This window comes from Oryctolagus cuniculus, chromosome 17 (assembly GCF_964237555.1).
Source record: "Oryctolagus cuniculus chromosome 17, mOryCun1.1, whole genome shotgun sequence".
NCBI classification, from domain to species: Eukaryota; Metazoa; Chordata; class Mammalia; order Lagomorpha; family Leporidae; genus Oryctolagus; species Oryctolagus cuniculus.
The window spans coordinates 1851010-1877233 of NC_091448.1; the positions used below are offsets into that span (position 1 = coordinate 1851010).

Genomic DNA, 26224 nt, shown 5'->3' on the forward strand with positions numbered 1-26224 from the left:
CCAAGGCCCCCTTGCAATGAGCCCAGAACATTTCCCCTGGATCTGGCTCACTTCACCCAGCAGGGCGTCTCCAGGGCTCTCCCAGGATGCTGTCTGCTCTGTGCCGCTCTGACAAACACTGCGGCCTCATTTCCCACGTAGTCCTGGGCCCCAGGAAGTCCCAGACGGAGGGGCCAGCAGGCGGGCTATCTGGGGAGGGTCCAGTCTCTGCTTCCAAGATGGCACAGGGAACGCTGCACCTCCTGAGGGTTCCCCGCCACACAGCCCTCCACAATGGCCCCTGAGTCCATCCACCCAGGAGGTCCCCCGCCCAACACCATCGCGAGGGCCACAGCTGAACCCCGGCACGGTGGGGGCGTCTGAGGCAGCAGGTGTGGTGTTCCTGATGCTCTGCCTCCTGACCCCAGCTTCCGGCTGCTGCAGCCCCGGGAGACCTCGGTGGCGTTCCCAGCTACCGGCCCCAGCCGTGGCGGGCATTCGTGGGATGGGCCAGCAGATGGGAGTGCCCTCTCTTTCTGCCTCTGAAATAAAACATTAAAAACACGAACGTTGACTCCTGAATTCTGGAGCGGACTCTGCCAGCCCAGTGATGGCACAGGCCAGAATTCCACGGCTGCCCCTACAACGCTGGTGGTTTTTGTGGTGGGGGCCGTCCGAGGCCCTGCATGGCACTCAGCGCCTTTGCTGGCCCCCACCGGCTACAACACTGGTGGCACGTCTACCTTCCCACCCTGAGAACCAGATCTGTCCCCAGGTGTCGCCGAGCACCACCGGGCAGAGAGGGGGGCACAGTCTGCCCCAGCCGAGAGCAGCGCGCCGCTGTGCACAGTGCCATGTGTCCCCGGCATGCGCCTGGGCAAAGGGGCAGGGGCTGGGGTGGCTCAGGAGGGGCTCCCCGCCCCAGAGACCCTCCCCGCAACACACACCGTCCTGTCAGGGCCACTTTTAATAAGAAAACACTCTGTCTTCTGAAATGCACGTTAAGCATATGGCGAGCCGTGGGCAAGCTGCATCGCCGCCCGCACACTTAATGCCGGCCCCTTGCTTTCTGCCTTGCATCTGGGGAGACATAAATCCTGCTTAGAGGCAGCCCTCAGGAGAGACGCGGAGCGTGCAAGAGTCGGGATAAGCAGGCGGCCTCGCCCTTGGCCGCGGACGCAGGCTCTTCTTCACTAATCCACGTCCTTCACGGAAAAAACCCAGGGCGAGGAGAGCTTTCCCGGCAGCTGTAACGCCACACGCGCCCCAAAAGCAGCGAGTCTGGCAGCCCAGGCAGCTGACAGCCACAACTTGGGCAGAGTTACAGCTCGCTCCCTCCTCCCGCTCTGCCAGCACCGCTCGTGGGGATCCACGCGCCCCGAGTTCCGACTCATCCCAGCAGCCCTCAGACAGAGGATTTTTATTTCCCGGTAAGCCTGGACTGAAAAAGATGAATTTGTAGGGGACTGAAGGTGTGCGAGAGAGCCCCCGAGCCCCCGGGACTGAGTCGACGGAGAGCGAGCACTGTAGGCTCAGCCACGGTTCAGCGGGCGTTGATTAGGAGTCAGGATTTTGGGATAGGAATCAGAGAAACTCACAGTGGGAAGAAATAAACCTGCCTTCCAGGGCAGGAGAAGCATCGCCCAGCTTCTCCTGGAACATTCTAGAAAGGCCGCAGATTTGGCCCATTTCTTCACCCCTCCCTGCCCCCGGCCCCCTGCCTGCCACATGACCTGCGGCTCCTCCTGAACCTCGACCTCCAGCCTGGTCTTGCGACTCGTTTTGCAGCGAGACCTCTGCAGAGTAGCAAACCAGGGGCCTGGACCCCACCCGCAAGCTTGGAGCTGCCGTCCGTGGGGGCAGGAAGCTGCTCCAGGCAGACAGGGACCGTGGGAGACCCCACCTGCAGGGCCGGGGTCTGCAAGGACCCAGGAAGCTGTCCTGCCAGTGAGCTTGGAGCTGGCCGCTGTGCTTCCCTGTTAGGTCGGTAGCCGACCCAGAGAGAGGGGGCCGGGCTCTGGCTGGCACGGCCTGCGCTCCAGGGCTTACGGTGAGTGCAGCAGGGGCCGACAGCTGACAGACGCAGGAGGGGGCCCTGCGTCTGCGCCCCGCTCTCAGCCCTGTTTCCCCCCAGGGCCGGGGGTGCCTCAGCCTCCGACACGGTCCTGGGAAAGGTACCCAGTGCTGAAGCTGCCACCTGTCAGCTTCTGGGGGGGCCAGGGACAGAGAAGACAGGGTCTCAGCCCCCAGGGAGCACAGTGGGGTGGGGCGGGGGCAGATCCGGCAGCCACCTCTGGAGACCAAGAGGTGGGGAAGGCAGAGCCCTCTGCTGACACCCCCACGGCTGCCCCTGCACCCTGCCCCTGCTTGGCTGCTCACCAAAAGTGACCTGTCCTGTCCAGACGCTGGCACACGCCTGCCCCCACCAGCAGCACCTGCGGGAGCCAAGGATGAATGAAGCAACAGCCGTGGCCTGAGAAGAGGGAGGCGGTGCCGACACCTGCTACAGGTGGGCACACCTGGAGGACACCTCGATGCCATGTGAGATAATCGCTCGCAGGAGGGCGTCCCTGAGTGGAGGCCGCTAGAGCAGCCCCCCACCCCCTGCAGACAGCACGGGGAGGGCGAGCACGCCGAGGAGGGAGGTTTCAGTCCGGAAGGTGCACTCCAGCGACAGGTGGCAGTGACGCCTGTATGGCAATGGGGAAGAACCTACTAAGGCTGCGGAGCTGTGCTTCTCAAAACGGTTGAGTGGCTAGTTTCATATTGTGTCTGGGTTACCATAAATTATGTTCCAAAAGTGCCCTGTCCTGTAGCCGACCCCTGGAGGCCAGCTGTCCCCCCATTCCAGGCTAACAGAGACCCTAGAATCTTGGATCTGTGTCAGGGAAGGCATCGGCGCGAGCTGCCTGCTCCATCTCCCCGGCTGCAGCATTGCTAACGGCGGCCCCAGGCACAGGGGCAGGGAGACCAGGGCACGGAGGGCGCGCCCCGATGGACCCCCGACCCGCACAGAGGCGGCAGCCCGCCCTGCTTGTGCAGGCTAATTGCACAGACTCAGTGGGAGGAAGCTGCTGGTGGCTGGCGGCCAGCTGGAAGCTGTGTCTCGAGCAGGTAGGATTTGTCTGGGTGGAGGAAGAGGGTGCAGGCAACCAGGGGAAACCCAGTGAGCAGACAGGAAACAGCTGGGGAGGTGACCGAGAAGCTGCGTTCCCAGCTCCGCACCCGCCCCTCCCTCTCTGGACTTCTGAGGGAGGACAGGGAGCAGACAGCCTGGCCGAGCCTTTGGAGTCAGCAGTGGGGGGCTCCTGTGCCAGGTCTGCCCATCACTGGCTCTGCCCAGGGCCCCGCCCAGGGCAAGTGCCCCCTGGCATTAGTTGCCGTGAGAACCACTCCGACACGGTCAAGGGGTCCCACGCCTGCAGCTCGTGTCCCCCTGGGCCCACCTGCTGGGGGTGGCCTGGGCCTAGAGACTCATTTGTAGCTCCCAGCAAGGAGACCACGGCAGAGCCGCCGGACGGCGCAGTCAGGGTGAAGCCGTGACGGCTGCGGCCCCTCCTGCCCTCACTCTGTCCCTCATTGCCCTCTCTCTACTGCCTTCCCGCTCGCTCTGACAAATCCAGCTGCCCTGGCGTGAGAGGCTCCGAGAGGCCGGGGGGAGCCGAGGGAAGCCTTGTCTGACAGCTGCGAGCTAGGCTGCTGGGCTCGGCAGAGGGTCCTACCCGGCGAGCCTGCGATGACCGCACGGCCGGGGGGCGGGGCTGTCCCTCCTGACCACCGAGACCGCGCACGGCCTAGAGCGGGGGGCTGTCCCTCCCGACCACCGAGACTGTGTGGGGATCGCTGAAGTCTCAGGGACGTTTGCAGCCTGCTGCTTGGGACCCTGCTGGGCTCCCTAATTCTCTCTGCAGACACCTCCTGAGAGCACTGGCTCCTCCGGCTACGATTCTGCGTTCACTCCCGGGCACAGCCCGGCTTGTCCCCGGCCGCTAAGTGCAGGAGCAAATCCATCGTCTCCGTTCTCTCCTTGTGTACCCAGGAATAATAATTTGGTCTCCAGGGGAGGGAGTGGGTTTCTCAATCTCTAGGGCTTTTTTTTTTTTTTTAAGATTTATTTATTTACTTATCTGAAAGACAGAGTGACAGAGAGAGGGAGAGAGCAATCGTCCATTCTCTGGTTCGCTCCCCAAATGGCCACAATGACGGGCACTGGTCCAGGTCAAAGCCAGGGGTGTGGAACTCTGTCTGGGTTCCCCGCGTGGATGCAGGGGCCCAGGCACTCGGGCCATCAACGGCTTCTTTCCCAGGTGCATTAACAGGGAGCTGGATCAGAGGCAGAGCAGCCAGGACTCGAACCAGCAACTCCGATACGGGATGTTAGTGTCACAAGCAGTGACATAGCCCAGTGCACCACCACATTGGCCCCTGGGGTCTTATTTTTGTTAATATTTATTTATTTGAAAGGCAGAGCAGGCGGGGGGTCTTTCATCTGCTGGTTCAGCCTGCCGTAGCCGGGGCTGGGCCAGGCTGGAGCCAGCAGCCAGGAACTCCATCCGGGACTCTCACATGAGTGACGGGCCCAGGCAGTCGACTCCTCCGCTGCTGCTCTCCCAGGCGCACAGCAAGAAGCCGGGTTGGAAGCAGAGCAGCTGAGACCCGAACATGGCTCCCATGTGGCTTAACCCACCGCAGGTGCATTCCTCTGGGGTCTTACAGCCAAGTCCTACTCTCGCCAAGGCTGCGGTGGGCGGCTGGGCCAGGTGGAGGGAAAGGACGGCTGGGAGGAGCCCTGGGCCTGGGCCGAATTCCAACTCTGACAAGCAGGGCCGCCTCGGAGTACTTCCTGCCCGTCCAGTGAGCCTCAAAGCCCTCCGGGGTCTGTGCAAGAGGCCTAAACAGGCGAACGGATGACCAGGGCCTCCTTTTCCGGCTTGGCTCCAGGAGGATGACCGGCTGCAAGCCCAAGGCCCTGCTTCCTGGGGATCCGGGAGCCCCCCCACTCCTAGAAGCGCATTGCCGTCTGGGATCGGCACTGTTTTCTCGTGAGTCAGCTCCTCAGGGTCTGAGCTGAGTGTCTGGGTGCAAGTGCAGAGCCGTCACGCCACGCTGTCCTCCCCCAGCGCTGGCCCCCGTCCTCCGTGACACTTCCTGCGCGTCCTCTCGCCCCTCTGCCGGCGACGGCGGGCGTGCGGGCGGGCGGGCGGGCGTGCGGGCTGTAACCAGCGGTCCTCGTGGCATTCGCACCCGTTAATCCATCAAGAGAAGATTTGCTGCTTCTGGAGTCGCGGCGCAGACCAGAAATCCTCTCAGCAGGATTGCCCGGAGGCTCAGGCGCACTTCTGGCGCAACTGGGCACTTAGCGGCTGTGACCCACGGGGACGCACAGGGCGTCGGCCGTCTCCACGCCTCCTCGCTGCGGCTGCACCGCACCCCAAACCAGCCACGGGGGTCGTTACCGGCGCTCCTGCTTTTGCCTGACCCCAGATCACTTTTTTGGGGGAAGAAGCTCGTCCTGAGATGTTGAGCAGAAAACAAATGTGATAACCTTTAGGACCCACACGACCCTCTAGGCTGGGTGTTCTGTGGAAGCCAAGGACAGCTCTGTCTCCAGCTCTTAGCCTGGGGCCTGGAAGTGGGGGCTCAACACAGGCATGTAGGATGGGTGGGGCAAGAGCGGATAGGTGGACGGATGGGTAGGTGGGTGGGGGAAGGGCGGGAGTGGATAGATGGGCGGGTGGGCGAGTGGGTGGGAGGGAAGACAGATGAGTGAGAGGCCGAACTCAGAACACCAGAGGCTCCGTCGGCTGAGCCGTCTTCCCTTAGACAACTGCATGTTGCCGACAGCTCCCTTCCCCGTCTCTGCAGGTCCACAGGTTGTTCCTCCTACAAGACTGGGAGCTTGCAGAGTGCAGCTTCTGTGTCTGAGACTTAAAACCTCCTCCTTGGCCGGCGCCGCGGCTCACTAGGCTAATCCTCCGCCTTGCGGCGCCGGCACACCGGGTTCTAGTCCCGGTCGGGGCGCCGGATTCTGTCCCGGTTGCCCCTCTTCCAGGCCAGCTCTCTGCTGTGGCCAGGGAGTGCAGTGGAAGATGGCCCGAGTGCTTGGGCCCTGCACCCCATGGGAGACCAGGAGAAGCACCTGGCTCCTGGCTTCGGATCAACGCGGTGCACTGGCCGCAGCGCGCCGGCCGCAGCGGCCATTGGAGGGTGAACCACCGGCAAAAAGGAAGACCTTTCTCTCTGTCTCTCTCTCTCACTGTCCACTCTGCCTGTAAAAAAAAAAAAAAAAAAAAAAAACACTTGCGGTGCTCACACCTCATACTGGGGGGCCTGGGTTCGAGGCCCAGCTCCGCTTCTGAGTGAGCTTTCTGCTGATGTGTGCCCCGGCAGGCAGCAGATGATAGTTCAAGTGCTTGGGTCCCTGTCTGATTCATACCCAGATGAGGTTCCTAACTCCTGGCTTCAGCCAGGACTGAACTAGCAGATGCAAGGTCTCTCCCTCCCCCCCATCTTTCCCTCTCTCTCTCTGCCTTTCAAATAAATAAATATTTTTTTTTGACAGGCAGAGTGGACAGTGAGAGAGAGAGACAGAGAGAAAGGTCTTCCTTTGCTGTTGGTTTACCCTCCAATGGCCGCCACGGCCAGCGCACTGCGCTGATCCGAAGCCAGGAGCCAGGTGCTTCTCCTGGTCTCCCATGGGGTGCAGGGCCCAAGCACTTGGGCCATCCTCCACTGCACTCCTGGGCCACAGCAGAGAGCTGGCCTGGAAGAGGGGCAACCGGGACTAGAACCCGGTGTGCCCGGCGCCGCAAGGCAGAGGATTAGCCTAGTGAGCTGCGGTGCCGACCCAGTAAATAAATCTTTAAGGAAATCCCAGCTCTGCTCCCAATTCCAGCCGCCTGCTTCTCTGCACCCTGGAAAGTAGCAGGTGATGGTTCCAATAGTCGGGTCCCTGCTGCCCCCCTACATGGCAGACCCAGACGGAGCTCCAGGCTCTTGGCACTACTGGTCATTGTAGATATTGATAGAGGAGTGAACGGTGGACAAAGAGCACCTCTCTCTCTGTGTCTCTCAATAAAAGACAAATTTTAAAGAGAAAAATTGGGAAAGTTTAAAGGTTATCGACACATAGAATTGGTAACATTTGAGGAGATAGAAATGCTAATTACGTGACTGAGCGTCCCACACCACGTACAACCACACGTCGTGCTGAGTCACACTGCACCCCACAAACAAGTGCAAACAGCATGTGTCAGTTCAGAGGAGGGCTGGCTGCCTCAGCACACACAGGCTTGTCCCCAGGCACCCCCACCCGCCAGGGCTCACTGGGGGCAGTCACTGTGCACAGCAGCTCTGTGAGAAGGGCATAGCGTTTACCTGAGCAAATCTGAACCCAGAGATCGGTGGGCTGGCCAAGGTCGGCAAACATACCCGGTTAGCACCGAGGTGTCCGTCAGGGGCCAGCAGTAGAGTCGTGCACCCCCCCACCCCGCCCGGGCAAGGGCAGGGCTGGCCACAGGAGGGGCTCAGGTAGCTGACTTGGGTTTCACACTTGGGGACAAAACAGCTCAACTTTAGGCTCCGAAGCCGCCCCTAAGTGATCTCCGCTTATTACAGCAGCCTGTCTCCAGGGCCGGGTTCTACACCAGCACCTGCGGCCGCGCCTCCAAAGCCACAGCTGGGGGCCCCGGACGGGGGGCTTCAGGACCCTCGGTGCTCTGGCGGCACCCCCACCCCAGCTTGAGATACTTACTTCCCGGGGAACAGAGAGGGGGACCTGGGCAGCTGCTCCCCCTCCCCGGGGGCTTTCACTTAGGACAGCCCCCACCCCGACCCGGCTTCACTCAGATCCGAGAAGGGGGCTTGTTGGAAGTCACGTGCCTGGGGACACTACTGACACTGAGTGCACAGGGGCAGGGTACAGACAGCACCCCTGTGATGGGGAGTTTGATTTATTTGTTTTCATGTTTTAAAGGATTTATTTATTTGGAAGGCAGAGAGAGCGAGTGCTATCTTCTGTCTTCTGGTTCACTCACCAAACAGCCGCGACAGCCAGGGCTGGGGCCGGGCCGAAGCCGGGAGCCGGAACTGCATGCTAGTCTCCCACATGGGGGGCATGAACCCAAGCACTTGAGCTATCTTCTGCGACTTTCCCAAGCACATCAGCTGGGAACCGGATTGGAAGTGGAACAGCCGGGACTTCAACCAGCACTCAGAATATTGGCATCACAGGCGGTGGCACAGCGCTCCACAACCCCAGCCCCCGTTTTGTTCTTTTTAACGATTTATGTTATTTATTTGAAAGGCAGAGTTACAGAGAAGGAGGTGGGGAGGAGGGAGACTCTTCCATCTGCTGGTTCACTCCCCAGATGCCAGCAACAGGCAGCAGTGGTCCACGCCGAAGCCAGGAGCCAGGAGCTTCTTCTGCGTCGCCTATGTTGGTGCGGGGGCTCAGGCACTGGGGCCGTCTTCTGCTGCTTTCCCAGGCCACAGCAGGGAGCTGATCGGAAGTGGAGCAGCCGGGACTCGAACCAGCACCAGTGGGGTGCTGGCACTGCAGGCTGGGCACCGCAGGGCCGGCCCCACCAGCCCCGATTTTTATTTTCATTCACTCATCTGGGAGACAAAGAGGCCAAGAGAGGCAGAGAGCCAGAGAGCTCCCACCCACTGCTTCACTCAAAATGCCTGTGATGGCCAGGCTTGGGCCAGGGGCTGGGAGCTCAGCCCAGGTGGGCAGCAGGGAGCCAACCCTTGAGCCATCACCTGCTGCCCCCAGGCTGTGGGTGACCGGGAAGCGGGAGTCGGCAGGGAGCTGGGACTTCACCCCACGCTCTGACGCGCACGGTGGGCCTCCCAACCTGCATCTTGGCTGCCGGGACGAGCGCCTGCTCCCGTCACGGTCAGTTTTGTGAGTCAGCTTGAGCCGGGCTGTTGTGCCCAGTGTCTGGTCAAATGCAGTCTAGAAGCTTCCACGGAGGTGCTTTCAGATGAGAATGACAACCAGTGGACTTGGAGTGGAGCAGGAGACCCCAGTCCCCCGGTCAGAGGAGGCTGAGGGCCCGGGAGAGGAGGGGCCCTGCCCTTGGTCTTGGGGCCTCAGCACCTCCTGTCCAGGCTGCTCTGCAGCTCCCAGCCCTGCCAGACCCCACAACTGTGTGACCAGGTCCTCAAGGGCGGGCTCGCTGTGGGACACAGGTTCTGTGTCCTCAGAGGACCCCGAGTGACACAACCGGCCAGCCGCACACGGGCCTCCGCCTCTTAGATGGTCTGGGAGGCCGCCCCATGCCACGTTTCTGTGACTTGGTGTTGAAGGTCACCAGCGTTGCGGCACAGCAGGCTACGCCACTGCCCGTAGTGTCAGCATCCCATCTCCGCGCGCTGGCTTGGATCCACGTTCGATCCAGCTCCCTGCTAATGCACCTGGGAGGCAGAAGATGTCCCAAGTGCTGGGGCCCCTGCATCCCCTCGGGAGGCCCAGATGGAGTTCCCGGCTCCTGGCTTCAGCCTGGCCTAATCCTGGCCACTGAAGCCATCTGGAGAGGGAACTAGAGGATAGGGGATCCCCCCCCCCGGCCTGTGTCACTCTGCCTCTCAAATATTCTTTTAAAGAAAAAGCTAATCCCAAAGGCTGCATTTGAGAAAGTGCCCGAAGTGTAGAAGAGACAAGTGCCCATCGTCCACCCAGTTCCTTCGAAGCTGGGCTGTCACATCCCGCCCGGCCTGCCACCCACCAGCAGTCCCCCTGCCTGTGGGCCACAAGAAGACTCGGCTGCCAGTGGATCAGCAGAGCGGGATCGTCCCGGCGACGACCAGCAAACCTATTGGCTGGGAAGGGCCCGCAGTGGGTTTTCCAGGCGGCTGGTGCTGGAGATCGCGCTTGCTCCAACCCCCGCGGGCGCAGCCTTGCTTGGCGGTGCAAGTGCAGAGAGATCCGGGGGGAGAGAGGAGGAGGAGGAGGAGGAGGAGGAGATAAAGGTGTCTAGGATTCCCTCCACAGGGGCGTCCAGCGATGGGCCGGCCGGAAGCCCCCTCCGCCTGCTCTGTCCGCTGGCCTGTGTTTACCAAGCCTGGCCCTCCTGCCTGGCTCTCACCTGGGCTGCCAGAGGACGTTAACGTTTAATTAAATCAAGCATATTGGGGTTTCCCCCCACTGTAAGCTCCACATTCACTCATCCATGCTCAGATGTAGCCCCGGCGCTGTGCTGCGTGCTGGGAGCCCAGGGCGACACAAAGATGACATGTCCCCGGCCATGAGGGATTCGTAATCAAGGTGCTGCTCTTTCCGTTTACTTGAGAGGCGCACACACACAGAGAGAGAGAGAGAGAGAGAGAGAGAGAGAGCTCCCGTCCACTGGCTCACTCCCCAAATGTCTGCAACAGCCAGGGCTGGGTCAGCCCCAAGCAAGGAGCCAAAACTCCATCCGGGTCTCCCCGTGGGTGGCCAGCACCTGCTGCTTCCCAGGCCATGCATCGCAGGACACTGCTACCAGGAGCGGAGCCAGGAAGAACCCAGGCACTCTGGTGTGGGATCTGAGCTTCCCACGCAACATTCAACCACTGGGTTCAACGCCTGCCCCGTCTTCCCTCTTTCTGAAACGGCTTCACAGTCTATGTCTATCATCTCCTTATTTCCTGTGGGTCAGGCACTGGGCGTGGCTTGCTGGGTCCTCTGGCTGCGGGTCTCTCTGGGGACCTCCATGGAGCCGATGGCCAGGGCCGCAGCATCTGCAGGCTCCGTGGGGGAGGGGCATCAGCCACTGGCTCACCCCCCTGCCTGTGGGCTGGGGGCCCCTCTGCTCCTCGGCCCATGGAAAGCTCACACGTGGTGACTGGTCTCCGTCAGAGCAAGCAAGGGAGTGAGAGAGGCCCCACAGGGTCAGCAGGGCTCAGATCCATGCCATCACAGTAGCTCAGGGTGGTCCCGGCATGCCCGGCACCACCAATGCCCCACCAAAGAGCGGGCAGGCTCAGCGGGCTCTGGCTGCCGCTCCCTGGCGTGACCTCAGGGGCCTCCACGGCGGCGCCGTCGGCACAGCCTGTGTCACAGATGCGCTTCTCCGTGCATCATCCCCCCTTCTATGGGGTTTGGGGGGTGCTGCACCACGGAATGATCTGGAACCAACCTGTTCAGAAGTGCGAAAATTGCCTCACCAGGGTCTGGCTGCCTGCGTCCACCACGCCCCAGGCCGGAGGGAGTTAAATCTGCCTCTGTGTGATTGGAGGACCGGCAGTCGAGGTGGCATGCCGGCCCCGGGTGGGTCCCTGGGTGATGACCAGGGTGCATGTCCACCCAAGTCCACGGTGCCTGCTCCACCCTGAGCCAGCGAATCTCAGGGGAGTTGGCTTGGCTCCGCCCCTGCTCACACGCTCCAGGGAGTCCCTGTTGGCCCCAGGCCTCCTGCCGGGCCCTGCACCTGGCCAGGTTCCTCTCCTTACAGCCTCCCATTTCCCGGGAAGCACTGTCACCCGCCGCCTTCGGCACACACCGTCCCACCCCTCCTCACCCGCAGCCCTGCTTCCTGCTAGGGCTGCCTTGGGCACTCTCGCCTGTGTCCCCCACCCCGAACTGGGCTCAGGCCCCTCAGCAGCTCCGGGTGGAGGGAAGCCTCCTCCTCCAGACTGGACGCCCTGCGCCCCTGCCCTTCCGAGTGCTGCCGGAGGGGGGGGCACGCGAGCGCTCCACTCCCTGTCCAGTTTTGCTGGGAAGGGAGCCCGACAAGGAAGGCCCAGGATGGAGGGCGTCTGGGACTTGAGTCCTGGCTTCCCAGCTAATTGCCAGGGCGAGCACTCCACCCTGGGCCCCTCGGACTGCCCACCGGTGCAGGAGAGTCTGACCCTGGCCCTGGCCTGGCCACTGGGAGGGGAGGGCCTGTTGTGGTTCCGTGTGTGTGTGTACAGTGTGAGTATATGTGTGTGTTCACATGCATGTGTGTGCTTAGGTATCTACCTGTGTGCATGTGAGCTTGTTCTAGTGCATGCACTCGTGTGTGCAGGCAGGTGCACGTGTGTGTGCCTATGTGTACACACATGTGTACATGTGTGCACGTGTATATGTATATGAATGTGTACATATGTGTGCGTGTGCACGTGTGTGCATGTGTGTGCATGCGTGTGTTTTCTGGACTGCAGAGCACACGAGTGCAGGCAGGATTCTGGACAGGAGAAGGCTGAGTGATCTCTGAACCACAGCTCAGAGTGTGGGGAGGCCGGGCGAACAGGTGGGTGTGGCCTGGCAGAGGGACCTGGACTCCTTACTCGGCACATCTGGCTCTGGCCAGTAACTCACACTGAGCTTGGGTGGGCGTCCCCACCTGGAATGAGGGTACCACGGGCCATGGGTGTTGGTGGCCCCCAGTGAGTCACAGCTGCCCACCAGCAGAGCCTGCCAGTCCCAGCCCCGCCCTATCCCCCCCTCACTCGCATTGCTAGGTCTCACCCAGGATGGACCAGGAGCCAGCGAGCAGGGAAGCCCCTACACACAAAGCGTCATGGCTCCAGGGCAGAAGCCACGGCGAAGGGGGGGGGGCGTGGACACCCAAACATCACAAACGTCCACACTGAAAGCTCTGGTCCAATCATGGAGCCTCTGGGCTGAGCCTGGAGAAGCGGGCACACATCCAGAGACCTAGACACAGGAGGAGGCTGCGGGGTGCCCCGTGGGAAGGCAGAGGAAGACAGCGATCAAGACTCAGTGTAAGGCCGGCGCCGCAGCTCACTAGGCTAATCCTCCGCCTAGCGGCGCCGGCACACCAGGTTCTAGTCCCGGTCAGGGCGCTGGATTCTGTCCCGGTTGCCCCTCTTCCAGGCCAGCCCTCTGCTGTGGCCAGGGAGTGCAGTGGAGGATGGCCCAGGTGCTTGGGCCCTGCACCCCATGGGAGACCAGGAAAAGCACCTGGCTCCTGGCTCCTGCCATCGGATCAGCGCGGTGCGCCGGCCGCAGCGCGCCGGCCACGGCGGCCATTGCAGGGTGAACCAACGGCAAAGGAAGACCTTTCTCTCTGTCTCTCTCTCTCTCACTGTCCACTCTGCCTGTCAAAAAAAAAAAAAAAAAAAAAACAAAAAACAAAAAAAAAAACAAAAACAAAAAGACTCAGTGTAAGGAAAGTAAGGTCCAACACCAGGCGTGACGGTGAGCAGGCGCACGGGACCCGGCGCGGCCCCTGCCCGACTCAGCTGTGCAGGGCGCTCGCGGCTGCCCTCCAGGATGGGAAGGATCGCTCCCGGGCAGAGCACTGGGCCAGTTGCTGCTGCAGCCTCGGCAGGACAGCCGTGTGGGAGGGTGGGGGCTGCACCTCCGGCAGGAGGCAAAGCCGCTGCTTCCTGATGAATCTGGGGTTAGGGAGCCGCGGAGAGCAGTTAGGCGAGCAAGTCCTCCGACGCCGCGGGAAGCCATAGATGAGCTCCATGTCGACAAATCAGGAGCGGCGTGACGAGCAGTTGCTAGAGCGGAGGAGGAGGCCGGTGGTGACGTGGCCAGCGCGGTTCCCTAAGGGCTGGGAAGGGAAGCGGCGGGAGCAGCCGTCTGTAACCTCTCTGTCCAGTCCGACTTTTCAACCTGATTCTTCAAAAATCAGTGCTGTCTTAGCCTGACAAAGAGAGAAAGGGAAACCCGTGCCTTGGGGTTTCTGGCGCCGAGCGCACCGTGGGACCTCCACGCTGTGCCCACCTGTCCTGCAGAGGCCAGTCCCTGGCAGCCCGGCTCGGCCACTGTTGATGCAGGGGTCTGTGGAGAGAGGCGAGGGGACCCATGGGCTACACCAGCTCCAGGGGAGGAAGCAGAGCGTGCGCAGGGCTGGGTTGTGTTCCGGCTGCTGTGGGGGCCTTTGCAGGAGACGGGGCATCAGCTGAGCCCAGCCCGTCTCGGTGCCGGCCCAGTTCCGCCATGGAATGACAGCTCCACCAGGAGCCCGGGCAGGGGTTCCCTGGGGAGGTTTCCTGGACGTCTTCCCAGGGTGGGGTGGGCCTCTGGGAAGCGGCTGCACCCATTCCACCCCCTCCTGTCTTTCACACAGCCACCCGTCCTGTCTCAGCGTTCAACGTATCTGCTCCCACCGAAGCAGCCCCTCTGGGCTCCCTAAGCACAGCGCATGGGTCCTGAGGCCTGGCCCCGCCCGGCCCTGCTCAGGCCTGGACACACACGCGCCACCGCCTCCTCGGGCACGTGCAGGAGGGGGTTCTGTCCACACCGTACGGATGAGGAAGCAAGGCACAGAGAGGACAAGAAAGTCTCCCAAGGGAGGGGCAGGTGGCGGCTTCATCCCACGCCGAGTGCCTGGTTCCAGTCGGGGCCCTCTGCTTCCAATGCCCAGAGGACGGCATCTCCGTCTCTCTGCCTTTCAAAGAAAGTAAAAGTAGATAAATATTTAAAAAGACAGAAGAGGAACTTACCCGAGGTCATGTTAGGCAAACTGCCGGGAGGTTCTGGGCCATCCTGCGCCCCTGTGTTGGCAGGTGTAGGTCCCCGGGAAAACGGGGAGGAAGTGGTTGTCTGCGAGGGAGAACTCGTCACAGGTGGCTTTGAAGGCTGTGGGGCTGAGCTTTCAAGCCCGTCCTGAGCCTCAGAAACCGTGGACCAGCGCCAGCACTGTGGCGCCCCGGTTCAGCCTCCGCCTGCTGCACCGGCATCCCATACAGGACCAGTTCCAATCCTGGCTGCTCCACTTCTGATCCAGCTCTCTGCTGTGGCCTGGGAATGCAGTAGAAGACGGCCCAAGTGCTTGGGGCCCTGCACCTGTGCGGGAGATCCAGAAGAAGCTCCTGGCTCCTGGCTTCCGATCAGCGCAGCTCTGGCCATTGCGGCCATCTGGGGAGTGAACCAGCGGATGGAAGACCGTCTCTCTCTCTCTCTCTCTCTCTCTCTCTCTCTGCCTCCGCCGCTGTCTATAAGTTTGCCTCTCAAATAAATACATCTCTAAAAAACAGAGCACGGCCCTTCCTCCCCACGCCTCTCACCCCTCCCGGACGCTGTGGCCCCCCTCTCCATCCTCAGAGCGGCCTCGCCGGCCACCGTTGACCCGGCAGAAGCACTGCCCGCCGTCCCCAGTCCACAGACTCAGAACGCCTGCCGCCCTGAGTGGACCAGACAAGAGAAAGGTTAGGCGGCCACGGGAGCTAAAAGGCCCTAAAAGTTTAAAGAGAGCCTGCCAACTGGTGATTGGCTCCCACAGAGATGAGTTTTAATCAATTATTAATCAATAACTTAATATTTTAAGAGTTTGCCCAATCATAGAGAAACAAAAACATTTCATGATTTTTCCTCTTACATCTTCCGAGTTAAAAACAAGCAATAAATAAAACAAAAACACGTAGACCGGGGCAGTGCCCAACCTGGAAGCTGGGACCCCGCGTCCCACACCAGGGCTCCAGCTCCTGACCCCAGCGTCCTGCTGACGCCCACCCTGGGCAGCAGAGGGGACGGCTCCAGTACTGGGGTCCCTGCCACCCGCGGGGGGACCCGATCGCCTTCCTGACCCCAGCTACAGCCCGGGCCAGCCCTGGCCATTGCGGTCATTTGAGGAGTGGCCCAGAAGATGGATTTCTGTCGTCTGTCTCCCCGCCAACCTCTCTCTGTAACTCTGCCTTTCAACAAATAAATCAATATTTTTTTAAAAATTAAAACAGGGTGCAGTGGGTTAAACTGCTACTTAGGATGCCTGTGTCCCATGTCAGAGGGCCACCTCCCACCCATCTATCCCCTCACCCATCCCCCACGTCACAGCATCTCCTGGGTGTCAACCTGTGATGGAAAGAGAGCAGCCTGGACCCCTGCCTGCCACCAGCTGGGCCCTACACCAACGTGCCTGAGGGCTCTGCTGAGCCCAGGGGAAGCTGCGGCCCCTCCCGGGGGGCAGGCGGCCCTCACTAGGGCCCCGTGCTCAGTCCAGGGAAACCCTGTAGGCCCGCCAGGCTGCTGTCCGGCAGAGAGGCCAAGCTGAGACCCGAGCCATGGAGCCCCTGTAGGCTCAGGGCCCACCCCTGCCAAGTCAGGACCCCCCCCACTTCCCTGGGGGCTGCAGAGCGGGGCCCACCCCTGCCAAGTCAGGACCCCCCCACTTCCCTGGGGGCTGCAGAGCGGGACCCACCCCTGCCAAGTCAGGACCCCCCCCCACTTCCCTGGGGGCTGCAGAGCGGGGCCCACCCCTGCCAAGTCAGGACCCCCCACACTTCCCTGGGGGCTGCAGAGCGGGACCCACCCCTGCCAAGTCAGGACCCCCCCACTTCCCTGGGGGCTGCAGAGCGGGGCCCACCCCTGCCAAGTCAGGACCCCCCCCACTTCCCTGGGGGCTGCAGAGCGGGGCCCACCCCTGCCAAGTCAGGGCCCCCCACACTTCCCTGGGGGCTGCAGAGCGGGGCCCACCCCTGCCAAGTCAGGGCCCCCCACACTTCCCTGGGGGCTGCAGAGCGGGGCCCACCCCTGCCAAGTCAGGGCCCCCCACACTTCCCTGGGGGCTGCAGAGCGGGGCCCACCCCTGCCAAGTCAGGGCCCCCCACACTTCCCTGGGGGCTGCAGAGCGGGGCCCACCCCTGCCAAGTCAGGACCCCCCACACTTCCCTGGGGGCTGCAGAGCGGGACCCACCCCTGCCAAGTCAGGACCCCCCCACTTCCCTGGGGGCTGCAGAGCGGGGCCCACCCCTGCCAAGTCAGGACCCCCCCACTTCCCTGGGGGCTGCAGAGCGGGGCCCACCCCTGCCAAGTCAGGGCCCCCCCCACTTCCCTGAGGGCTGCAGAGTAGGGCTCACTCGGGCTGCTGTGGCCCGCTTGCCCCGTCTTCCAGGAGAAGGGCATGCTGGGAGCAGAGAAGGCTTCCAGACGGTTCTGCGGCTCTTGCCAGCTCCTTTGCTGGATCTGGGCGGCGCCGTGTCCTCAGGAAGGCGCAGCCGCTCCGCCAGGTGTTCTGAACCGGCAGCGCTGCCACTCAAGTGCTCCGCACCCTTGCTCAGGTGCTGCTCCCTCCCCACGTGGCGTCCACTCAGGGTGGGGGTCCCGCTGCGAGCCAGGACCGCGAGAACCCCAAGCCTCGCTTACCCATAATTGCATTCATCGGTGGTGGCTGTGCCAAGCATCCCCAAGCGGCTCCTGGCTTCCAGTCTGTCGCTCCCGCGTGCGTCTGCCAGGGACGTCCCGCGGAGTGGGCGGGCTTGAGGAGAGCAGAGGAACCCCCGGGCCCAGCCCTTCCTGCACCTCCGGGCCCACAGCTGGGTTTGCTTCCACTCTCCCGCCAGGGCCCCCATGTGTCCTAAAGACAGGACGTAAAATATTCATAAGGAGAACGTTTGTAGCCGGGGTGACTTCAGTTCTATTATTGATGCAGCCACACCGGGCAGCTTCACGCTCGTCTGCTTGCAGAGATGTGGAGCAGAGCAGAGGGGAAGCCACGGGGAGCGGGGCGGGGTGGGGGTTCCAGGCAGGAGGGGCCACGGCCGCTGGCGTCACGGCCCGACCTCCGCCAGACCTCTGCTATCGGGCCACTCTGTCTGTAAGATTTAGCGAAAGCCTCATTTTAAAAGACAAAGCCATCGATGCCCCTCCCAGCCCTTTCCCAGCTCCGTCTTCCAGGCAGCGGGGCCTCGGGCCTGTGGGAACTGCCCCCGCGAGGCCCCTTCAGCCTGCAGGAGGCTGATCCATCGCCAGGAAAGTCAGGCCCCTGCTTCCCCAGCAGACCCTGCCCATGAGGTCTGAATCAACAGGCTGGAACCTGCCATAGCCCCAGCGCACACTCGGCTGCCCAGAGCCGAGAGCAGAGTGGCCCCGTGGAGGGGTCTCCCCCAGGGACAGAGCTGCCGGCCACGTGGCCACCTGTGCACACTGAGCCTAGGAGAGGGACGGGACACGGGGTCAGGCAGGTGAGTCCTGGGCCTGCCTGGACCAGCTCTGGACCTGAGGCCAGGCCCCTGGCCACTCTGACCTCAGCGCTCTCCACCGCACATGGGAGTCCAGCGCCCTGCACCTGTGAGCGCCCGTCCCCGCTGCGCAGACGAAGGTGACAGCAGGGCAGACGCTCTCACTCGGCGCTGGCACACACAGAGCAAGTGTGCCTCACCCAGGGGAGCCACCTGGCAGGTGGGGGCCATCCCCAGAGACCCCTGCCCCTCCTCGACCCACCAAGGACTCGGCATCGGGGAGGGGCTCCACGGCCATCGCCTGCTGCTCTGTCTTCTGGGCCCCCCGGGTCTCAGTGCCCAAGGCCAGGGTCGGGGGGAACCGCCCTGTGGGGTGCCCGCTGCCGGATGGCCCCTCCTGCTCCCACTCCTTAGCCAGCCTGACCTTGTGTGGTGGAACTAGAGCAGCCGAGGTGGCGCCTGGAGGTAGAAGAGCCATCAGGGTGGACACTCGGGGACCGGGGACATGTAGGTCAGTGCCAGCGGCCCTGGCGAAGACCAATTAAACACGCCAGGGAGATGGGAGCGGAGCACTCTCAGCTCCCGGGAAGGGCACTGGGCAGCGCAGGCCCCAGCCGGCGGCTCTGCCTACGCTGGCCTGCAGCCTGCCTCTCAGGGCTCGTCCTTGGGCTGCCTGTGGCCGCCCGCAGGAGGGGCGGGAGGGTGCGGAGCTCACCCCCACCTTAGCATGGGGGGGAAGTAGGGTCGGGGAGACGTTTGACCTGTCCTGGGCAACTCCTCGGCTCCCTCCTGTCCCAGGGCCGGCCACCTACTTCCCAGGACAGCTGCGATCCTGGGATGGCTCCAGGCGTCCTGGGCAGCACCCCCGCCAAGAAGGCTCTTCCCCAAGTTTCCTGACTCGGGTCTCCTGTGCCTTCTTCTGCCTACCTGTGCCTCCTACCCCATGCCCGGGCTCAGCTCCTCCTGGGGGTGGCCACCCGTGCCTGGGCTCAGCTCCTCCCCGGGGGTCTGCTCACCCATTCCCCGGGCTCAGCTCCTCCCGGGGGTCTGCCCACCCGTACCCGGGCTCAGCTCCTCCCGGGGGTCTGCCCACCCGTGCCCAAGCTCAGCTCCTCCTGGGGGTGGCCACCCGTGCCCGGGCTCAGCTCCTCCTGGGGGTCTGCCCACCCATTCCCCGGGCTCAGCTCCTCCCCGGGGGTCTGCCCACCCGTGCCTGGGCTCAGCTCCTCCCCGGGGGTCTGCCCACCCATTCCCTGGGCTCAGCTCCTCCCCGGGGGTCTGCCCACCCCTTCCCGGGCTCAGCTCCTCCCTGGCCGGGAGCATGGTTGTGTGGGCCACAGTCACACCACAAAGTCCCGCGCAGCGAGCGGCCTCGGCGGTTTGTCTCGGCTGGATGCTTTGGTTTCAGAAGTGTACTAAGAAGGAAAGCAGCAGAGGAGAGCGCCCGGAGCAGTTTCCAAGGAAGGGAGACGGAGGCTCAGGGCCAGGAGCCTCGGTCAGAGACATGGCCTGGGCACCCTCTGAGCGCCCTCAGAGTCCGGCCTCCCCTCCAGGGAATCCAGCCCTCTGTCTCTGACTCCTGTGCGAAGCAGTGGGGGTCCCTCCAGCCAGAAGTTAAACCCTGAGATCGGGTCAGGCAGCCCGGGGCCCCGTCTGGCTGGGGGCAGGGGATAGGAGACCTCACAGGCCGGGGGTGGGGGCGATGGTGGTGCTGGCACAGGGGCCCCGTCTGGCTGGGGGCAGGGGATAGGAGACCTCACAGGCCGGGGGTGGGGGTGATGGTGGTGCTGGCACAGTGGGCCTCACCCTGACCACCTGCGTGGACAGAGCTGAGAGCGGCCGGCCTGCCAGCCCCGCAGGGGTGGGTGTGGGAGGAGAACGGTGACGTGTCACCTGCCACCCACCTGGCCACGGGTCTGAGCTCCACCCAGGGTGGACCTGCCCCACTCCTCCGGGTACCCAGGCTGAGGTACACCGCGCTGCCAACCTCCCACACCCAGCTCTCCGCAGCCGGAGGATGAGAGGTGTCTGACCCAGAAGCCCAGCGTGGCGGCTTCTCTCGCCTCTGCCCGACTTGGCTGGCGAGGGCCGGCTCACAGAGTGCCAGGGCGCTCAGGCGGGAACGGCGCGCACTCCTGACGGCCGAGTGGTTGCCGTTATTTATGTCCCTCTGTGGACATAGCAGCAGAACGCTTTCAAAACAATGGAGAAGCCTGGGTCAGCCCCACGGATCGTGGCCTCTGGAGAGCCGGGCAGGGCCTCCCGTGTGGGTGGGGACTGCGAAGAGGCAGCATGCGGCCTGACGCTGCACCTGCCATGGCCACAGTGGGCCACGCTGACCTTGCTGTTCCACGCCGGCAGGGAGACCTGAGCCTGGGACCTGCACATTCAGTGGCGAGTGCTCTGGCCGACTCCCCTGCCGCCAGCGCCCCAGCTGTCCCGTGGTCTGTCATTGCCAAATGCTTCACGTGGCTGCCAGTGGCACAGGGCCACGGGCAAGGACTCCATCTGGAAGTCTCTGTGGCCGGACTCACCTCTCCCAGAGCACTCCAGAAGGCCGGGGCGCCAACAGCTCGGAGGAGCTGCTGGCACAGGGAGGCTGGGGCCCCTCTGCCGGGGCTGTCATGACGGGGAAAGAGGAGGAAGCCTCCTTGTCCAGGGGCCCCGTGGCACCCACGTTTGTGCAGCCTTGCTCAGAGCAACGCGGGCCTGCAGGGATCCCGGGAGAGGACTGGGGCCGCCGGGCTGGGGGTGCTGGAGCCTGGGAAGGCGCTGGAGTGTGTGTCACACAGACAGTTAACACCGTCACATCACGATGCAACGTTTAATCCACTCTTCAGGCCGCCCCGCTGGGCCTGAAGATCCCCTAAGCTCAGCCCCATCCCCACCCCCTCCCTGGACGCCCTGGGCAGGGAAGGCCGGAGCGCCAGCCAGTTTCACTCTGTGTGCTGATTCAGCCCCAGCGGGGGCCGGAGCTGATGGCCGCTGTCCAAGGTCACACAGCCCAGGCAGATGCTGAGGCTGCCCCTCGGACAGCCCCCACTCCGTCCTGTCTGGGGGTGGGGCTGGAAGATGAAGTCAAGCCCCTTACCCCCAGGGCCTGTGGTGTTCACCTGGGAGAAGCCCCCACCTCTCGCTGGGCCCACAGTTCCTCGGCAGCATTAAGGGAGGCATCTGAGAGGAGAGACCTGAACTGGAGACCCTGGGAACGCCCCCGAGGTGAATGCAAAGCCAGCCTCCACCCGGAGAGCTGCACAGGGCGTGAGCACACGGACACCCACACCCGACCACCCTGAGACCCAGACAGAGGACCCACGCGGCCCCCAGGCCTGACCGCCCAGAGAGGACCAGCCATGCCCACACCGAGCCGCCCGCGCGCTGCTCCCTCCTCCCCGTCTCTGAGCGCTCTGCCTGGGGGTGCGGGGAGCGAGCGGAGGCTGCCCGGCTCTGCTCTGCGCCTCGCAATGAGCACCGGTTTCCCGACAGCCCTGGGTGTCTGGCAAGGGGCCCCCACAGGGGTTTCTGCAGCACTCCTTCAAACAGTTTTTGGGGTGTTCGATAGCCAAGGAGGGCTTGGAAGCAGGTGGGAAGCCACCGCAGCCCTTGGGCCGAGTCTTGGTCTCCAGGGCAGCAGTGAGGCCGAGCTGTGAAATGCGGCAGCCCCACCCCCACCCCACCCTGGGCTGCCATCTTTCTGTGGCCTGGGTGTCCACGCCGAGTGCACCGTTCTGAGAGGTGGCAGCGGCCTGGGCGGCCCCGGCTGTGAGTCCCCCCCGGGCTGTGTCACCACATCTGAGCTACATAGCCCTGAAGAGGGCCTCTGGCCCAGGGAGGGCTGGCTCAGCCCCCACATGCCCCTCTAAGACCCCCTGACCCCAGCCCCGGCCCCTGGTCCCCCGTGGGCAGTCAGGGCACCGGGAACTCTGACAGGAGGAGCTGAGGCGGGTGGCACAGGGGAGGCCGGCTGCGGGGCCCGGCTGTGAGACGCCTGCTGGGGCCCCCTGAGAGCCCCTGTGCGGGAGCGGACGGGAGGCTGCCCACGCAGCCACCCCCGCCACGGCCGCACCCGAGGGCGAGCTCTAAATGCCACGGCCGCAAATCAATGTCACAAAGCAATCTGTCCTCTCTCTCCAGCTGGCCCCATGAGGCTTAGCGTAATCACCCTGTAGGAGAGCACGGGCCACAGAGGCTGGCCGGGAGGGGCCGCGCCTCCAACCGCTGCTGCCCAGTGCAGAGGGGCACACACCCCTCCACACGCGCCCGAGTGAAAGGGAAAGCCCAGGCCTGGGTCTGCGAGCCAGCCCCCTCGCCCCACCCTCAGGGGCAAGGCCTGGAGAGGCCCCCTGGATCCCCCCAGCAGGGGCCCTGGGGTCTGCTGTTCAGTCCATCAGCAGGGCAGCCCGCCCCACGGTCACACTGACCGGGAGGGAGGAACCAGCCAAGCCCCTCCCCCACACTCTGGTGGCAGTCATCTCACAGCTTTAGGGGACAGTGGATGTGACCCGCCCCCAGAGAGGGCAGGCATCTCGCCCGGGGCCACACAGTCAGTGGATCTGCTCCCCACCCTGCGTGCTCAGGGACGAAGCCTTCCCCACTGCACCCAGCCCTCCTCCTCCTCCTCCTGCTCCTCCTCCTCCTCCTGCAAGCTGCAGCCAGATTTCTGTGAATGGTCCCTGTGCCCTCCCTCCAGCAACAGGAGCGGCCTGCCGGCCAATCAGAGAGGGGCGGGCCGCTCCAGCCGGGAAGGCCCTCCCTCCCCTGGGGCCTGGGATTCCCCCTCCCCCAGGCGGACTCACCAGCCTCCCCTCCCAGCCTGTCCTCCCAGGCTTCACCCCCGCCCTGTCAAAGGGAACACTGCAGATTTAAGCCACAAATTAGACTTTTAATGAAACCACACAGCAGCAGTGCCCGGCGCGATGCAGTATTGATGAGTTCACGGTGTCCAGACGGCAGGCACGCGCCCCGGAAAGCTTTTTAGGGTGTTATGCAATAGGGGACCAAATTAATTATTTGCAACAAAGGGCTCGGCGCCTCTGTCGGGCGGCCGGGCCCGGCGAGCACAAAACGGGCGCTTTCCATTATTGCCGGCTATAAATGGCAGCCACGGGGGGAGGGGGGAAGCCGAGGCTCCCGCGTGAGTGTGGGCTGAAATGAAAGGACAGGGAGCACAGGCTGCCTGTGAGACCCAGGCCGCGGTGGGGAGAGGGCGAGGGGCACGGATGGGGGGCTGCAGCCGCAGCACTGCGCGTAAGAGCCCTGGGCTCCCCATTCCCTCCGGCTCCCCTGGGGGCGGCACCTCCACACACGGGCAGGGCCGCCCACGCGCTGCCCGCCCAGCCTCCTGGCAGCCGGCTCTCTGTCCCGTCCAGTCGCCCTCCCGGCAGCTCCTGGCTTGGTCTAGGAGGGTCGGGGCAAGGCAGGCGCCTCCCTGGACGGGGCAGCCACGCCTTTCCAGGGCTGCAGTGTAGGACCTGCAACAGCCCACCGGGAAGCCAGCCCCCCCCCACAGCCCCTCCCCCGCTGCCCTGAGAGCACCGTGGACTGTGGGACTCCCCGGTCACCACCTGACTCAAGTCCCCATTTCACAGACAGGAAACCAAGACCCTGGAGTGTGAGTGACGTGTCTAAGGTTTTGAGACCAGAGAAGGTGCACATGGTCAGCTCCCCAGGCCCCGGGCACGCGTGTCGTCGGAGCTACGGTGCGGCGGTGTCTGAGCCTGACCCGAGGCCAGCGGCCAACAGGCCGATCTGGACATTGTGGGGGTGTCCTCCCCACCCCCGGCTTCTGGCTGTGGTCACTGCAGGCACCAGAGTAGCCGCACCGTCTTCCCCACTCGCCACTCACCAGGGATCGCTCCATAGTCACCATAGTCACTACCTCAAACCAAAGAAGGCCCCGCCCACCACTGCGCCCACCCCTCGGCCCACCCCAAGCCCCTAGGCCAGCTCCCACTCCTGCCTCAGAGCTGGGCTTCCACGGGCTGCACCCGGCAGGGCCCTCCCTGACCCCCCAGGCTGTCTGGGGGCCCTGCTGTGAGCCCCACACTTCCCGGCTGTCACTGGGCTCCTCAACAGCAGTGCTTGGGCTGAGAACTGGTCCAGGGGATGGAGGGAGGCTGGGGTGTGAGACAGGAGGAGGAAATCATACAGGGGCGCTGGCTGCTGGGGACAACGGGGCTCACTCCTGCGGGGCTCCCAGGGGGTTCAAGACCCACCCCAGAGCACCTGCCCGCACGCACACAGGGCCGTGGAGGGGAAGGGAGGGAGGCTGTCCGCGGTGCTGCTCAGGGTGGGCTCCGTCGTGGCCCCCACACCCATCCTTGGCGGGCACGAGGCCGTGCTGAGCAGTGCTGGGTCGGAGAGGCCGGGGCTCCCTGGATGCGCCCGGGGGAGGGCTGTAGCCCGCGCAGGCCACGGTGGAGGAGGTGAGGAGCCCTCCACACACAGCCCCTTGCACTTTGCTGCCCTCCCTCGTTCAGGTCCGTTTCCCGCTGCGTGGAGACAGGGTCGGGCTCTCTGCCTGCTCCGGGGGTGTCCAGCACACCCTGGCCCATGGGAGCACTTGGCAAACACCCTCGTGGCGATGGGCGCGCAGACGGAGCTCACAGCTAGCAAGGGAGAGGGAGGCGGGACCTGGGGCGCTGAGGAGCCCGGCACGGGCTTCGCGCAGCTGGCCAGGTCCCTCCTGGGAGGGCAGCAGGGCGCCAGGCACTGCCAAGGCCGAGCTTCCAGCTACCACCGACCCTCAGGGGCCCTGCCTGGGCGGTCTGGAGAGTGGAGGCTGGAGGGGCGGGGGCGGGGAGCGTGGAGGCTGGAGGGGCGGGGGGCGTGGAGCGTGGAGGCTGGAGGGGCGGGGCGGGGGCGAGGCTGGAGGTGGGGGCGGGGGCGGGGAGCGTGGAGGCTGGAGGGGCGGGGGCGGGGAGCGTGGAGGCTGGAGGGGCGGGGGCGGGGGCGGGGGAGCGTGGAGGCTGGAGGGGCGGGGCGGGGGCGAGGCTAGAGGTGGGGGCGGGGGCGGGGAGCGTGGAGGCTGGAGGGGCGGGGGCGGGGAGCGTGGAGGCTGGAGGGGCGGGGGCGGGGAGCGTGGAGGCTGGAGGGGCGGGGCGGGGCGGGGGCGAGGCTGGAGGCCGGGGCGAGGGCGGGGCTGGCTCGCTCCTGGCTTCCCACAGTTTCCTACTGCAGAGAAGAAAATGGAACAGGAAGTGAGCATTTCCCGGGAGCCCAGCTCTTCCAGCCCAAGACAGCCCCGAGGAGGCCTCGCCCCTTCCCTGCCCTGCGCTCTTCCTAACCGAGCAGTTAGGTTCCTCCTGCCTCACACCCACCCGCACCCCCGGAGCCCCCCTTCACCCTGCCTTCTCCAGGGAGGAGGGGGAAGCACCACAAACCACCCCCACCGTCTGGCCCAGCTCCCTGCCCCCCGCGCGGCCACCCTCGCTGGGCAGGCCCAGTCCTGCCGAGGGCATCGCCACCTCACGGCAGGATGGCGTGGCGCCCAGAGCCCCACAGCGTGCGTGGCGTCGCCCACACTGAGTCCCCAGAGCTCTCCTCCAACGCCCCTCCCGCCCAACGGAGGGTGTCCCCCACGGCATTTAAAAAAGTGATTCCATTTTTTGTTTCTTTGAAAAGCAGAGCGAGAGCGAGCGAGCGAGCGAGCACTTCCATCTGCTGGTTCCCTCTCCAAATGGCTGTGATAACCAGGGCTGCGCCAGGCTGAAGCAGGAGCCAGGCGCTCCATCCAGGTCTCCCACATCGGCGCGGGGGCCCAGCACTTGGGGCGGCGTCCATTGCTGGGGCTGGATCAGCAGAGGCTGGACCAGAAGTGGAGCCGCGGATTCACACCGGTGCGCGAATGGGCGGCCGGCCCCTGCACCACGTCGTCGTTGGCAGTCGTTCAGGGTGGCCAACTGTTGGCCACAAGCCGCGGGGCTCTCTGGGAAACACCCTGCGGTTCTCCCCTGGGAGCCTGCAGCACTGTTCAGACGCCAGCTGACAGAGAGCCTCATGTGGGTGCAGGCAGCAGACGCCAGCGTCTCACACAAGAGCCCCGGGGCGGGCGCTGTGGTGCAGTAGATTAAGCCGTCGGGACAGGCGCGTCCCATATCGGGCCGGTCCAAGTCCTGGCTGCTCCGCTTCCGACCCGGCTTCCTGCTGACGAACCTGGGAAGGCAGCAGCTGATGCCTGCAGTACGTGGGTCCCCGATGCCCACCTGGCAGACCTGGGTGGAGCTCCGGGCTCCTGGCTTCAGCCTGACTCAGCCCTGGCTGATGCAGGCATTCGGGGGGTGCACCAGCAGGTAGAAGAGCTTTCTCTTTCCCCCTGCCTCTCTCTGTCACTTTGCCTTTCAAATAAATAAGTCTTTTTAAAAAATGCATAAAACCAAGGAAATTTTATCTATCAACTTTTGAG

General features: G+C 64.1%; 1 long non-coding RNA gene across 1 annotated transcript; it reads left to right on the forward strand.

The window, feature by feature from the left end:
- Positions 1-1146: 1146 nt before the first annotated feature.
- LOC138845989 (uncharacterized) lies at positions 1147-8298 on the forward strand. Its single transcript, XR_011383321.1, has 3 exons — positions 1147-1409; positions 2382-2488; positions 7955-8298. It is a non-coding gene; the product is annotated as an uncharacterized lncRNA (long non-coding RNA).
- The last annotated feature ends 17926 nt before the right edge of the window (positions 8299-26224 follow it).